The sequence below is a fragment of the Lynx canadensis genome, chromosome B1 (assembly GCF_007474595.2).
Source record: "Lynx canadensis isolate LIC74 chromosome B1, mLynCan4.pri.v2, whole genome shotgun sequence".
Taxonomy (NCBI): domain Eukaryota; kingdom Metazoa; phylum Chordata; class Mammalia; order Carnivora; family Felidae; genus Lynx; species Lynx canadensis.
Window position 1 is genome coordinate 82,630,064 of NC_044306.2, and position 14,859 is coordinate 82,644,922.

Sequence of the window (14,859 nt, forward strand, 5' to 3'; positions counted from 1 at the left end):
AATCATCAGGAAAATGGAAATGAGAATCACTGGATAAGAAGGGAAGGAATCAAGGACAGAGAGAATGTGCACGTGGGAATAAAGCTTAAAATGCACATACATATTCCTGAAGCAAGGTAAAATACATTTAATTCTAAGCTCTCTAGAACCAATGTAAAAAGGAACCTTGACAATTATCTGGATGTCTTAAATGAATTAAAAGTGAGATGTACAGCCTTATTTTTCTCTCAGGAGTCTAACATAAGTCACTTAAAAAAAAAAACAGAGGTGGGCAGAGGGAAGAGGATTTTGATGGGCAGTGGAGTGAGAAGAGGGTGTTACAGAGATAGTAACTGGGACATGACCATATTTAGCTTAACTGGCCCTTGTTTTGGTGACTGGGAATCAGGACAATTAAATGAAGAAGTGCTTTACATGAGGGAGTTTGTGAGGATTGAAAGGAACACTGTGTTGGGGCACCTGGATGGCTCAGTTGGTTAAGCATTCAACTTCGGCTCAAGCCATGATCTCATTGTTTGTGAGTCTGAGCTCCTGGTCTATCTCTCTGCTGTCTTTGGACCCAATGTCCCCCTTTCTCTCTGCCCCTTCCTACCAATCTCTCTCAAATAAATAAACGTTAAAAAAAAGAAAAAGAAAAAGGAGCACAGTGTTATTTTATAGTTGGATGCATGGTATAGCCATGCTATAGCCAGGATAGAATTCTCCAGCAGAACCAATAGAGTGGTGATGGGAGAGATCGTGGCAAAGATGGCAGATGTGCTGTGGCCATGGTTGCTGCCCTATGGACAAGTAGATTTCTGATATGATATGATTGGAAGCAAAATATCCAGAGACTATGTGCTCCCTTTTCAATATATCTGAGACATCTATGGGGCCTCTTGAAAATATTTGAGTGTGGGAGAATATTCTGGGAGAATGATCCTTGAAGGCGTATAGGTAGAGGCTATAGCAGCAGTAAGAATTGTGCCTTCCTTCCAAACCCTATTAGTACTGATAGGCTGTTGGATTAGAAAATATTTGAGTTACATACTGTTTACAATGCTTGTGTAGTAAAAAAATAACAGAAGCTTAGGAGATTGACAGTTATTCTTGGTTTATAGATCACATAGGAGTTTCTGCCTCAGTTGATTAGAAAGAGATACTGTTATGGTAGATGTTACTGGCTGAGGTTTTTGCACTATTTTTAAAATCCTTTTCTAATAGTACTGATTTCTGTTTGGGGATCTATGTGATTCTGAGAGAAATGGTTCCACTTCTGGGTCCAAGATGGAACACATGACCTAGGCTAATCTAATCAGTGCATCCCATTCACAAGTTAAAATAATTAGTTAAGGTTGTGGCATAAATTTTACGCCATCTGTATAGATTCAATCTCATTTCTTTTCCTGGAAATGTTGGGACATTGGTGCTATTGTTGAATAAACTAATGAGAAAGTGTGTTACTTTGCGCAGTTGCAGCCATTTGGGGACCATGAGGTAAGCCAGTTTTAGGATGAATCCTACATAGAAAGAAATGAAAAAAAAATTTGGATTCATAACTGAGTGGCTTGATCAAGGTTTACCTTTAGCTTACACTCTCTGTAGTATTTTTAATTACATAGGCCAGTGAATCTTCCCTTATGGTTTAAACATGTCTCTGCTAGTTATTCCTGAAAGTTTTGTAAAGGTGTGAAGTAAAGGTGTGAAGTGCCTTCATATCAGTAACTCCAATAACACTGTGTAAAAGTGTCTTATTTCCTTAATCAGGCAAGGAAAATTTCCATGACATCAGGATACTTGACAAAATTGATGAAAGTGACTGAGTCTTCCCACTAGAAGACACCAAACTGGAGGGAAATCCATAAACCATTTTCATTTGTATTTCAGGCTATTCCATTTCAGACACCAGGCAACTAGGGGGTAGACAACATGCCCACTTATTTTTCTCTAAGTCATACTGAACATAGTATTATTTGCTTTAAAAAAAGTTAATGGTGTTGGTAATATTTAATTAACATTTAATTTTTTTTGGTAACAATAATATGTTGACTAGTAATTAACACACTACCGAGTTTCTAGGAAAACAAAATAAGGATAAGAAGTTACTTAGTGAAGGAAGCTCTTGGAATTAATGGTGGGATCAGACAGTTCCGTAGCATTCAATAAATGTTTTCTGAGGCCAGCTATGTACTGGGTACTGGGATATGTGCCAGAGATAAACACTGAATAACTGTGGTTCCTGAACTCTTAGTGCTTACAGTTTATCCTTGAGAAGGCAAATGAGTTTTGTTGTCTCATGTGCTAACTTTGATAAATTGATCATGGTTACCTGCAGATTTGTGCCGAGAAAAAGACTCAGCTTGTGTTTTGATTCAGTCAGAAAGGACTATTGAATTTAGGTTCACCTGGGCCCCTACTATTTCTGTAACCATTAATAATATCTGCTATGGGCACAAGAATAGAAAGCGTGTGAAACAAGTTCTTATATTTGCTATCCCTGGCCAAGGGGATAGAATTTAGGTGTCAATTCCAAGGCCCATATGCCTTCTACTGAGTTGCTCCAATAATAAGTGTTCAGATCTCATGTACTAATGGTACTATGCTCAAATACATAACCCTTTGGCTATGAAAATACATTTGCATCCAAGACCTAAAGATTCCAGGAAGGAGTTTGAAAAAAATCATGAAACAAACTGCAAGAAAGTAAGAAAAAATTCCCTGAAACAAAACAAAACAAAACAAAACAAAACAAAACAAAACAACAGTATACATGGTTTTTCTTTTTGCTTAATTTTATAGGGAAACTTGGGATTTATGAGTAAGAGCCTTGTGCTCTCCAACAACCTCTGAAAATGATGGGCCTGGGCAGATAGGATAAATGCGGGCAAAGCAAACACAGATTTTGTTGGCCCTGATGATTTTGCACACTATGTTTTTTTGTGAGGCAGTTTGCTGAATCCAAATTTACTGATGAAGATCACATTTTCTTTTGTGGGACGTGGCCCAAGAAAGCAGTTCAAAATGGTTGGCGTGGATCAAGAAAAGAAAGGGTATTTTAGTATTCTCATGTCTCTAATTTAATTCCAAAATGTGAGTCCTGTACCCCCAGCATAGTTAAATGCTTTTTGTAGCATGATGAAGGGGAGTAGGAGGGAATTCAACCTGCCAGAGCCACACAGATTTATACCTTATAATAGCTACCAATGCGCTGCAGTAAAATTTTACGTTTCAGCTAAATTACTAATGACTTTCAGGCCCGTGCCAGAAATTTTAGAGTAGGCTTATAAAGGGAGATGAGAGAATGTACAGTCAAGCATTCTTAAGAGTGGGGTGTGTGTGTGTCCGTGTGTGTGCATATGCGTGTGTTTTTCATTTGGGATTATGGGACACGTGCTCATCATTTTTCGCCATCTTGATTAAATATAATTAGGTTCTGGCAAGCTACCCTTCCCCTCTCTTGGACGCTGGCGCTTTTTTGTATTTTCACATGGGTTATCCGCAGGAGGTTAGAGCAGGAGGTTATTTTGTTGCCTTACGCCTTTACTCCAGGGGTGGCCACATTTTTTTGACGTATTGGGCTTCACAGTGATTTACAGATTAAGGCTCTGGCCTGTACCGAGGCCAGCAGGGCTGCTGTTCTCTCTCGCTGACACATCTTGCTGCTTGGAACCAGTGGCTCCTTGCTTACCCTCTCATTATAGTTCTTAGCCCACATTTCCTTTTGGCACAGAACACTTGGTTATTTTGACGATGTGCTGGATTTGCCTCCTGCCTCTACCCCCTGCTGACTTGTGAAAATGACCACAGACAGGGAAGCAGGTGATGGGAGGGAGCTGCTCCAGTGCCCCCCACCCCCAACCGGGGGCCCAGGAAAGTTTCTCCTTAAGCAAGAGAGTTGCTTTACAAGAAGCCTCAGGTTGTCCAGTTTGCTTTGCTAACATTGATCTGGTCTGCCCTGGGCCCTTGACTCTTTCTTTCTTTCTTTCTTTCTTTCTTTCTTTCTTTCTTTCTTTCTTTCCTTAACTGCAGAATCTTTATATAGCACAAAATAGCTCACAGCTCCCTGGATAGGGAAGGCGTCCTCATTGGAGTGTTCTGCTGCTAAAGACATTGACCACTTCTTTCGTGATCTCAGGACCCTTTGAAAAACGTAGTTCCCTTTCACTCTGACAACGTGTTTGTATAGGTGATGCTTGTCAATATGCAAAAAGTGAAAATTAAAGGATGGGAAAATGATCTATCCTAACATTAAGAGCGAAGGCCATTAAGACTTCTGTATAATAATAAAAAGCCACAAAGCCCAGTGTTTATATATATGAATTCATTCTTGATTTTTACACTTTAGTTTTTACTCAGAATTACCAGTATATAATGTTATTTAGATTTTATTCTTTCCTATTTATTTTACAACCTAAAATTTTCATATTGGCCTAATAAGAATAATTTTTTTTTTTTTTTTAGTCTTTTGGACTCCCATCCTTTGTGCTGTTATTTGTTTTGTTGAGTCATTTTCACTTATTTCCACTGCGTCGTTATAATTTTAAAATTAAGGAAGTTCGACCTTAAGTTGCTACAATGCAAAACTCTTCCACAGGAAGGGACACATTTCCAGTGTATATGAGGAGACCCAGTTATATACATAAGCTTCTGTAGGATTGATTTCTATGGGAGTTTGTATTACTGGCTTGCGATGGATTTGAAAGTTGTTAAAACCTGACAACTTATTAGTGTATTTAAATAATCATTATTCCTTTGATATTTTGGGTTTTTTCCAAATACGTTTTCCCCATATGCTCTTTAACCCTGTTCTTTAACAAAAGAAGAAACTAAGTCTTACGTTAATGTGCCTCTTGACCAGCTCATTCAGATGACTATGTCTAGCATTAGGACCCAGCCCTGGGTAAGTTCAGTATTCTTTCTGTTACAGGTGAGAGAGAGTCTGCATTGTGTGAACCGAGGTCCCTGTCCTTGGATTGCCCGAGAGATTTATCAGGGGACCTGCACTCCAGTAAAGACTGCCAGAAGGAAAGCAGCAGCCACAAAGCAGTTTATTAAGGTGAGAGTACACTCTCAAGGTTGGAGAGTGCAGGTAGGTTCCCTGTGGTGGAACCACTCCCTAGGTTGTTTGGACCTAGGTTTTACTGGGTCTCTCTGGGTGGGGAGGAGCTGGGATGTACAGAGGGGTGGTGTCTAATGGAGGCTGCTTCCAATCATTTGAGGGACCCCTCGCACAGGTTGGGAGGGGGAGTTTTTGACTCTATAAGGTTTGCAGCCTTTCTCTATGGAAGGGGACAGTAACTGCAATGCAAATGATTTATAATGAGTCTAGGGGTTAGCCTGTGGCAGTGAAGAGAAGAGTGCAAGCTCTGTACCTAGGACTCTTGATCTATCAGCCTCAAGGTCTTGGAAGCCACAAAGTCAGGATGTCGTGCCTCCTGGTTTTTAATGTGTAGCTTATTTATCACTGCCTTTACCTCTGGCTCATGTCTTTATTTATTACCCTTAAAGAACTTGGGACTCTACCTCCAGGTGGCCCTTCCACTACTCAAGTCTAAGTTCTAACATTTCCATTTGACCATATGTGGCCATATTAAATCATGCAGCTAGCCTGACGGGTCAGGTAAGTCTTGAATGCAGAAAACACATATTTTATTTTATTTTATTTTATTTTATTTTATTTTATTATTTTTAGTCTTCATTAATTTACTGAGAGAGAGAGAGAGAGAGAGAGAGAGAGAGACAGAATGTGAGCAGGGGAGGGGCAGAGAGAGAGAGGGAGACACAGAATCCGGAGCAGGCTCCAGGCTCTGAGCTGTCAGCACAGAGCCCAATGCAGGGCTTGAACCCACGAGCATGAGATCGTGACCTGAGCTGAAGTCAGAGGCTTAACTAACTGAGCCACCCAGGCGCCCCAAGATATTTTCATTTTAAAGTAATTTGATTTTGATAGGAAGCAAGAAGAAGAAGGAGAATCAATTCCTTCCTAACACATTTTTAGGCTAATGTGAAAATATTTATTTCTAAATCTGGGTCCATCCCAGCCTATGTTCTGCTTTCCTAACTCCTTGGAGGTAGCCTGAGAATTGTAACATCTCTCACCAAACTGTTAGACAAGGTCTGTGTTTAACCCACTTTGATGGGGCTGGGACCCTCTCGTGTCAAGGCTGACGTCTCAGTGGGGCTAACTTACTGAGCTGTGGGTCTGGCCACCAAGTTTACTCAGCTGGTTTCGCTTTGGCAGGCAGCCTCCGGGACCTTCATGAAAACCACTGCCTCGGCTACTCTGGCTTTCTTTTGAAACATCCACAGGCTTGGCCCAGAACGTAGGACTGAGTGGTACCAGGATGTTCAGATGTCTCCCAAAGACTCCCAGAAAATACCAGCTTATGGGGCTGATAGCCAGAAATGGTGTTTAATTCTGAGTTTGGCACTTATGATGAGGCTATCACCTCTCTGAATATTAAATCCCCCAAACGTAGCCAAGCATGACATGTACTTTTCATGTCAATTTTCTGTGAGGAATTGTGGTGGATTTGTGACCCTTGGAAACTCATCAGAGTAACTTGGCAGCATTGGAGATTGTGAGCTACGGAGGTCACCCAGTCCCATTTGGAATGAAGGTTCCTGTTCAGGATTTGGGTCCAGTGATGTCTATGGGACAAGAATTCATACGAATTTTCTTTTTTTTCTCTCTCTTCTGTGATACTATGAGTTTCTTTTCAGGGAGCACTATTACCTACAGTTCATTTTCACAGCTATTTTTTTATTCTTCCATTTTTACAATTTCTATTACTCCACCATGAATTAAGGCAAGATAGAAATATTAAGACCCAGAGTCTACAATCAGGGACCAAAATTACCTCAGCTTCTGATTCTCAGTCCAGCATTCCTTCCATCATCTTGTATTGCCATCCCTGGAATGGAGCATGGGGAATGGCCAGGTCTGAGACAGATTAATGTTCTGAGAGCACGATCTTTGAAAGAGCCATGGTGGAACTTGCCAGGGATACCTTTGTGCAATGGGCAACATGTTCTTCTTACACTGTTTCAACGCTTGTGAATTGCTTTTTATTCCCACAAATAAGGGTAAATTATATATATATATATATATATATATATATATATATATATATATAGTTTAAAGGTCACTTAGAGTCTTCAGATGATATTTTTGTTTCCTACGGCTGTCATAATAAATCACCACAAACTTGATGGCTTAAAATAATAGAATTTTTTTCTGTTACGGTTCTGAAAGCCAGAAGTCCAAAATGAAGGTGTCAGCAGGGCTGTGCTTCCTCTGATGTCTCTGGGGGAGAATGCTTCCTGCCTCTTCAAGCTTCTGGAGACTCTGGCATTGTTTAGCTCATGGAGCATGACTCCCATCTCTGCCTCTGTTATCATATGGCCTTCTTCCTTGTGTGCCTGTGTCTATATCCTCCTCTCTTCTGTAAGGACTTGTCCTTGAATTTAGAGCCTACCCTAATTCAGTACGATCTCATCTCAAGATCCTTAGTTTAATTCATTTACAAAAGCCCCTTTTCCAAATAATGTGTCCTCTATAGTTTCTGTGGGTTAGGACATGGACATAGGCATATTATTTTGGAGTGTACCACTCAAACTACTATGGCTAACTCAGAAAAAAATGCTTTGTATTAATATGGTGTGAGAATGAAAAGTTTTGAGTCAGTATAGCTAGATGTAGATAATAGATGTAGATTATGCAGTTTAGATTGCATTGATGTCTTAAGTGAAAGAATTCCTCTTAAGGAAAATAATCTTACACTCTTATAGTATGAGTAGATAAGGATGATGATGATGATGTGAAGGAAATAGGGAAAGGGGGAGGCAAGGAAAGACCACCATGCTCAAGTATGTATTGCTCTAGAAGATTTCTGCTTCCACATTCTTCATTAACAAGAAAGATCCTTCACTTCTGGAATTTTCTGCCATATTCTTTTCCAAGAGAGAAGTCACTTGACAGAATTTTAGGTCAGAAGCCAATTGTACTTGTCTTAGTGTTCCAAAAGAATGAGCTTTCTGCCCTGTGGTTCTGGTCAATTGACATAGGAGAACCATAAAGATAATAAAGACTCTTCCAGCTGAAAACTGCTGGGAAGTAGGACAGAGTCTATTCGTATAGGTAATGCACAATGATATGAACTTTAGTAAAACAAAAGAATAGACTCAACATTTTTAGGTACAATCTCAACTCCAGTGTTTGTATGGCTGTCTCCCTCTTATGCCTTCACTACTCATCTCCTCAAAGATGCTTTCCCCAAGCAACCTTCCCAGAGGAAAAAATATCCTATGATTTCTCTCAGCTCCTCATTTGTTTCTTTTATGATACTTACCACAACTTGTAATAGCCTCTTTTCTTGTTTTGGGTCTGTGTTTTTATGAGCTCCATGTGAGCTCCATGATGACAGGGATTGGGTCGGTTGTGTTCATCACTGAAGCCCCCAGAGCCTCTGTAAATGTCTGGCTCATAGCACCTTAGGAATAAATATTTGTGGACTCATGAACGAGAGAAAGTGAATAAGTAGCTGGCCTATTGGTATGCTGAGACAGAGGCAAGAAAATATCCTGGGAGGAAATCAAGACAACAGCATATGATGCAAAACAAGTTGGTAGATTCAGTCATCTGGGAAGAGCATAGATACAAGAAGTTTTCATCAATTTCTTCCTTCTTACTACTACCAGTATCCCTGCTACAATTTCCCATAAATAATAGTATAATATTAAAATTAAAAGACTCTCGGAGAGTTTTAAATTTAAGAGAAATACCAGAAGCACAATAAATAAAACCCAAAGTAATTAATGGGTTATGAGTTAAAGCTACTGAAAATATTATATATATTCACTGGAGTCAAATTTCCTGTTAGGAATGATAATAGGAGAAAGAACCGACTTTGATGTCTTGCCAAAAGCCACCAGTATGGTGATCCCAGTTACTGTGATGTGGGCACCTGGCCTACAGATTTCAGAATTCTGTGTGGTTTCCCTCAACCAAGTTTCTGAAGGAGCCAGCAGAAAGGGGTAGGGGTGGGAAATGTGTTATCTATAAAAGTAAACCACAAAAATAATTTCCAAGTGCCACTAAAGGCCTCAATTTAGGCTGTAAAAGCCAAGACATTTAGAATAAACTATTGTAACTTCTCACAAGTGTGGTAACACACATGGCCAACAGCATGCTGGATGCAGGGGGAGTGTGGAATATGTCAACATGGGTGGGGAAGAGGGAGAGGCCATGGGGGTGGAGAAGTGAGCTTAATGGGTTTGAAGATTTGCTCTGCCCTTTTGGGAATTTTGCTTCTGACTCTTAAAATTAATTTATTGTGATCTGCTCATTGCAATATTAAAAAATATCTATGAGTGAAAGGATGTGTATAGCACTGAGTAGAATACTTAGAAACTTCGGTAAACTATGCCGACATCTGAACAAAGGTAAAACCGTCCACTTACCAATGGTTAGGAAGATTCACTCTACTTTTGATGACAGTTCTTCTAAATTAAGAATTACTCATAACAGCTGCACCCAGAGATGTATTTACCCCAGATTCAAAAGTTGTATGTCAGAAGGGATAGATTAATAAATACATTACTTATCCCATTAAAACAAGGTCAGCATTTCATTTTTTTGCTAGAGGGAGCCAAGCTTGTTTCCTATAAGCTGTCATCTATACAGGGTCTATCAGCGTGCTTCTGGTTTGAAGAGGATGGGCAGGGAAAGAAACAACTAGAAGTAGATTTGATAATAGAGAAATTTCATCATCTTACTTTCATTATCTTACATACCAAATTCCCAGGTAGGTGGCTTGAGAGTTGATTTTTTTAATTTTTATTTTTTATTTGTTCTTTTTTTTTTTTTTTTTTTTTTTTTTTTTTGGTCAACTTTCCACTCTGCCTATCCCCTTGGCCAGTGGGTTACAGCAGTTCTGGGCATTATGTCTTTACCCAGCAATGTCCAAAGACGCCAGAGGAAGAAGGAGCTGTGTTTTTTGCCTCCTTGGATTCCCCTTTAAGAGAAAGTAAACTGTTTTCATGCATCCCACAGCTGATTTACCCTTATGTTTTATTGGCCAGATTGACAACTTTTGCTAAGTTCCAAACCAATCACCAGCAAGGGGGATGGAATTACCTTGACTGGACTTATGGAAACTTACCTCCCTGAGGATGAGGAGAGCCCCAGGGTCCCCTGAAACACATGGCTGCCTGATACGCCATCAAGATTGAGAGAGAATGTCTGCTGGGGAAACACCAACACTGTTTGCTACACAAGGGAAACTACTTAGAAAAGGCTTGAATCAAAATTTCCTTTGTGTCATGTCAGATTGGCTACATTTTCCTTCTTGCACTTTTTTTATGCCTTCATCCTAAATGATCTAAAATGGAGTCACATTCTGCGAGTAAGGCCAACCATGTCTCTAGACCAGTATTTTGAGCTTTATCAGCCATATCCAGTCCCTGCCACTGGGGCTGTTGCTGCCTTCCCTTCTTCCTCTCCATGTCCTCCTCATGCCCTCTCTCTTCCCCTTCTCCTCCTTCTTGTCCTTCTTCTTCTTTCTTCTCCTTTTCCTTTTCCTTTTTCTTCTTCCTACAACCCTTTAAAGCTATAAAAAAAATTCTTAGTTTATGCCCTGTACAAAAAAAGGCCAGGTCCATATGGCCTGAAGGCTTTAGTTGGCTGACCTCTGCTCTAGACAGAAGATGCAGAGCAAGGAAAAATGCAACCGATGTGCTAAATAAAAGCTGGCATTTTGACATACTTGAATGAAATCTGTGAGATCACCTAGACCCAGTTATGTGAACTTGGAAAGAGGAAAGAGTGGAAGAAGGCACCACACGTAGGTAGTTCAGTTTACCTCAGCGTAAGCAGAGAACTTTGGCAGCAGGCAGAAGAGCAGTGGAAAAAAAAAGGCAGATGCTCTGTTGAGGCCAAGGGATGTTTGGCTCTGATGGCTGTGTAATCCACCGGTTTTCCTAGGTTGGGGGAGCTGGGAAAATCTAGAAATCTGAGATTCTCCCCCCACCAAAGTAAGGTCCATTTTACTAAGAGTAAGAGTAACAGAGAAGAACTCAAGTTCTCCATTATTAATGGAAGCATGTCTTATTTGTGCCTATACTTCCAATTTTACCTTAAGTTTTCAGCTACTTCCTAATAAAAGTTAATCACTTAGCTAATGTTTTTTCAATTTTGTTTTGATGTTTTGATTGGAAACAAAACAAATGCAAAACGTTGTCTTAATAATGTATGAGGCTACAAAAATACAAGGATCTAAATCTAGCAGTTAAAAATAAGTAGCTAACATATTTCAATAAGACACTTTAGAATGCTCAAAAATTAATGAATAAATATTGTATAAATGAGAAACATTTAAAAATCTTGAATACTATCTCTTCCCTTACGTGTAGTCTCCCTATTATAGTTAAAAAGAATACTAGAAGTTTAGGACAGTAAGTCTAATAACACTGGCAAATTCATTGTCAGTTTTAGTTTGACCCAGTTTCCTCTCTTATTTGGTATTATGCTAGGCAAGTGGGGAGCAAAATCAGACTTAAAAACGATGTAGGCCTGTTAGTAAATTCTGACTAGAGATCTGAAATGTGCCATGCAGTGTAGCTTTGGGGAATAACATGGTAACTGGCAAGAAACGGGCACTTCATCTGGCAAGGGAGGGAACAGGATGGAGAAAACCAGGGGGAATTCTTACAGGTGCCTCCCCCCAAGTCAATGGGAAAACTGCCCGAGGAACTTGGAACCCTTTAACCGTGGTGCTTCCTCAGTAGCGATGGGGGAAGAAATATGAAAAATTCCCTCGAGCCATCCTTAGTAGGATGGGAAAAGTTATACCTAATGAGTTGTAATAAATTCCAGATATTGAGAAATGAACTTTAAAATTAAAGACTCTTAGGGGTGCCTGGGTGGCTCAGTCAGTCAAGCATCTGACTTCAGCTCAGGTCATGATCTCATGGTTTGTGAGTTCGAGCCCCGCACTGGGCTCTGTGCTGACAGCTCAGAGCCTGGAGCCTGTTTCAGATTCTGTGTCTCCCTCTCTCTCTGCCCCTCCCCTGCTCACTCTCTGTCTCTCAAAAATAAATAAATGTAAAATAAAATAAAATAAAATAAAATAAAATACAGACTCTTGAATGAGGGGAATTTGTTTCAGGTCTTCTAACAGCTAAAGTTTTTATAGGTAGCTTGACTGTGATTATTATTATTATTATTATTACTATTGTACAGCCTGATTGCCACTTCTTATCACTCAGTGCCAGCCTGGAGGCAGGTGTGCGGGGGCTAAAGGTTTTTCTTACTTATTTGTTTGAGGTTTATGAAGAATTTAGTTTAAGGACAAAAACCATTAGAGATTTTAGTATTTACAAATTTCACATTAGTTTTTACTTTTGGACTCATTATATTTGCAAATCAAACTGTGTTTGGAGAATTTCTGAGTTTAGAAGTGTTGGTAATTAGTTGATTACATTGAAGAATAAGAGCAATATCCTCCCTCAAAAGACAAAAAATAAATAAAATTTGGGGATCATAAGTAAATCTATGTGATATGCTGAAGTCTGCATTAAATAGATCACATGGTGAGAGATCCCCAATGTCCCAGGTTACCACTTCTGCCCTCCATAGGTACTGGCTGGATTTAAATGATTAATGAGTGATGATTTGGACTTAGGAACTGTTCACATGTGAAGACTCCTTTGTGGTTTCCGGCTGTTGACTGCGTTTGTGTCGTTGTTTGTGGTCTTATGGTTTTGCTTCTGTTTGTGCTCCATGTTCCTCCCCCACACCATTTGATGGGTGATCTTTTTGCCTTATTTCTTTAGTCCACATTACCTAATATGCAGGGCTAATCGGAAGGGTTGGTCTTAACTATTTCTTCAGCCTTTCCACTTTAGAATGCTCCTCTAGTCCTTGGGGTTTCTTCTCAACCCCTCCTGGCTAGGAGAGGTTCTAAGACCTATAGGAAGTTTACGTTGTCATGTACTCAGTGTGCTGAGGGTCCCACTTTGCCGGTGTTCAGAAAGGGTGGGAAGGATCCAGACTTCCTGCTGTTCTGCCCATTCCGTCTCCCAAAGACTAGCATAGCAGAGTATTTAGAGATATGCAATTACAGTTTACCCTAAATTGGGTGATTTCCTAAAGGAGTTACAATAAAGGAAGAAAGAAGTTAAAGTTATAGTCCCTTTGGATTTTTTCTTTAATTTCAAAAAAGACAAGTTCCTAAAGATTGAGACCCCCAAGGATGGGATCTTGTGGATAATATTCCCACTCACCCATTGCTAACTTGGCCTTGGATTCTGACACCTTCCCCATACCTCCATCGCTTTCTTTATTTTCTCCATTCCAATATCCCTAGTCTCTTCTGTGTAAAACACCACCCTTTTCATGGGAAAAACTCCTGGGTCAGAGCTAGGTAGTCTCAGGTCACATCCTAGACTTCAGTAGTGGTTGGTAAATGGGGGACAGTGATGCTTATTGTGACTCAGTCTTGCTGGCTACAGAGGTAAGGATCAGTTTCTGGACCAGGGTCCAGGAGTCCCTCTGATGAGGGGCCAGTTTCCTCCGATTTATTTCCTCTTTTATGGTTCTATCAGAGTGAGCTGTGGCCCTTCTGGTTCTTTGTCTAAGGAATGTTTCCATTGGCAGGTGCAGAAATGAGGCCCAGAGAAGCTTAGTAACTCTGCTAAGGTCACATGGCTAGCAACGATTGGCTCTAGAGCCCACAGCCTTCCCCTCTACTTCATACTGACTGCTTTCCACTGTACCATAGTGACACTGATTCATGTCAATTTACCTTAGAAATCATAGATTTAGGATAGAATTTTCTTCCCTGTTTTGATAAAAGAATTGAGGGTGAAATATTAGTAATAAACTAGTGTCATCTTGCATTATCAGATGAGACTACAATAGAGGATATACTAAAATTGTCAAAATAATACAGCATCAGTCAGATAAAAAGAAGCAGTATACCTCTTATATTTATTTCTTAATTTTCTCACTCTGGATTTTTTTTTCTCAGAAAAAAGTTAATTTGTGGGATTATCTTGGACTTACGTATCAATCAAAGATAAATATTTATAATGAAGAGTTGTGGATGAATGCTGGCATTCCTTGGGGCCTGTAGGTTATCTATACCCAAATCTCTGTGGCAAGAAGTTTCAGTACACTTAGAAGATAATGCACAGGAAAAATAGCATTTTTCCAAGGTGGAACATAGGCCTTTCAGCTTTGCTACAATCTACAGTGATAGATTCTCCTAGCTGTCAGGATTTTCCAAGGGTCAAGAGACCTGTATCCATAGGTATATCAACTTGTGATGCACTATTTTCTCAAGAGTATATTCCCTGAAGTCTATTATTCTTATTGAAGAGGGTAAATTATTGGCCTTCCCATGATTACCACATACCTTGATCCTTATGCAAATTCTGAATATTTTATTCCTTTTGCATGTGTTCTGGCTTGAGCATGTGTGTATGTGTGTGTATGTAAAAGAGAGAGAGAGAGTGTATATGTGTGTGCATGTGTGGAAATGTGATGAGCATGCAAGTGTGTGTATAAGTGTGTGAGTGTGTGTCAGTGTATGTGTATGTAAGAGACTATGAGTGTGTGTGTATGTGTGTATCAGCCAGAATCAACAGAATGTAGTCGTACTTAGACTACTGTTTCAAGGCCCTAAGACAAAGATAGATGAAAGAGACTGAAATACTATTCATAAAAGCTTAAGTCTTGGGGCACATGAATGGCTCAATTTGTTGAGCATCTAACTCTTGATTTTGGCTCAGCTCAGATCCTAGGGTGGTGGGATTGAGCCCCACATCAGGCTCCACACTGAGCATGGGGCCTGCTTAAGATTCTCTTTCTCTCTTTCT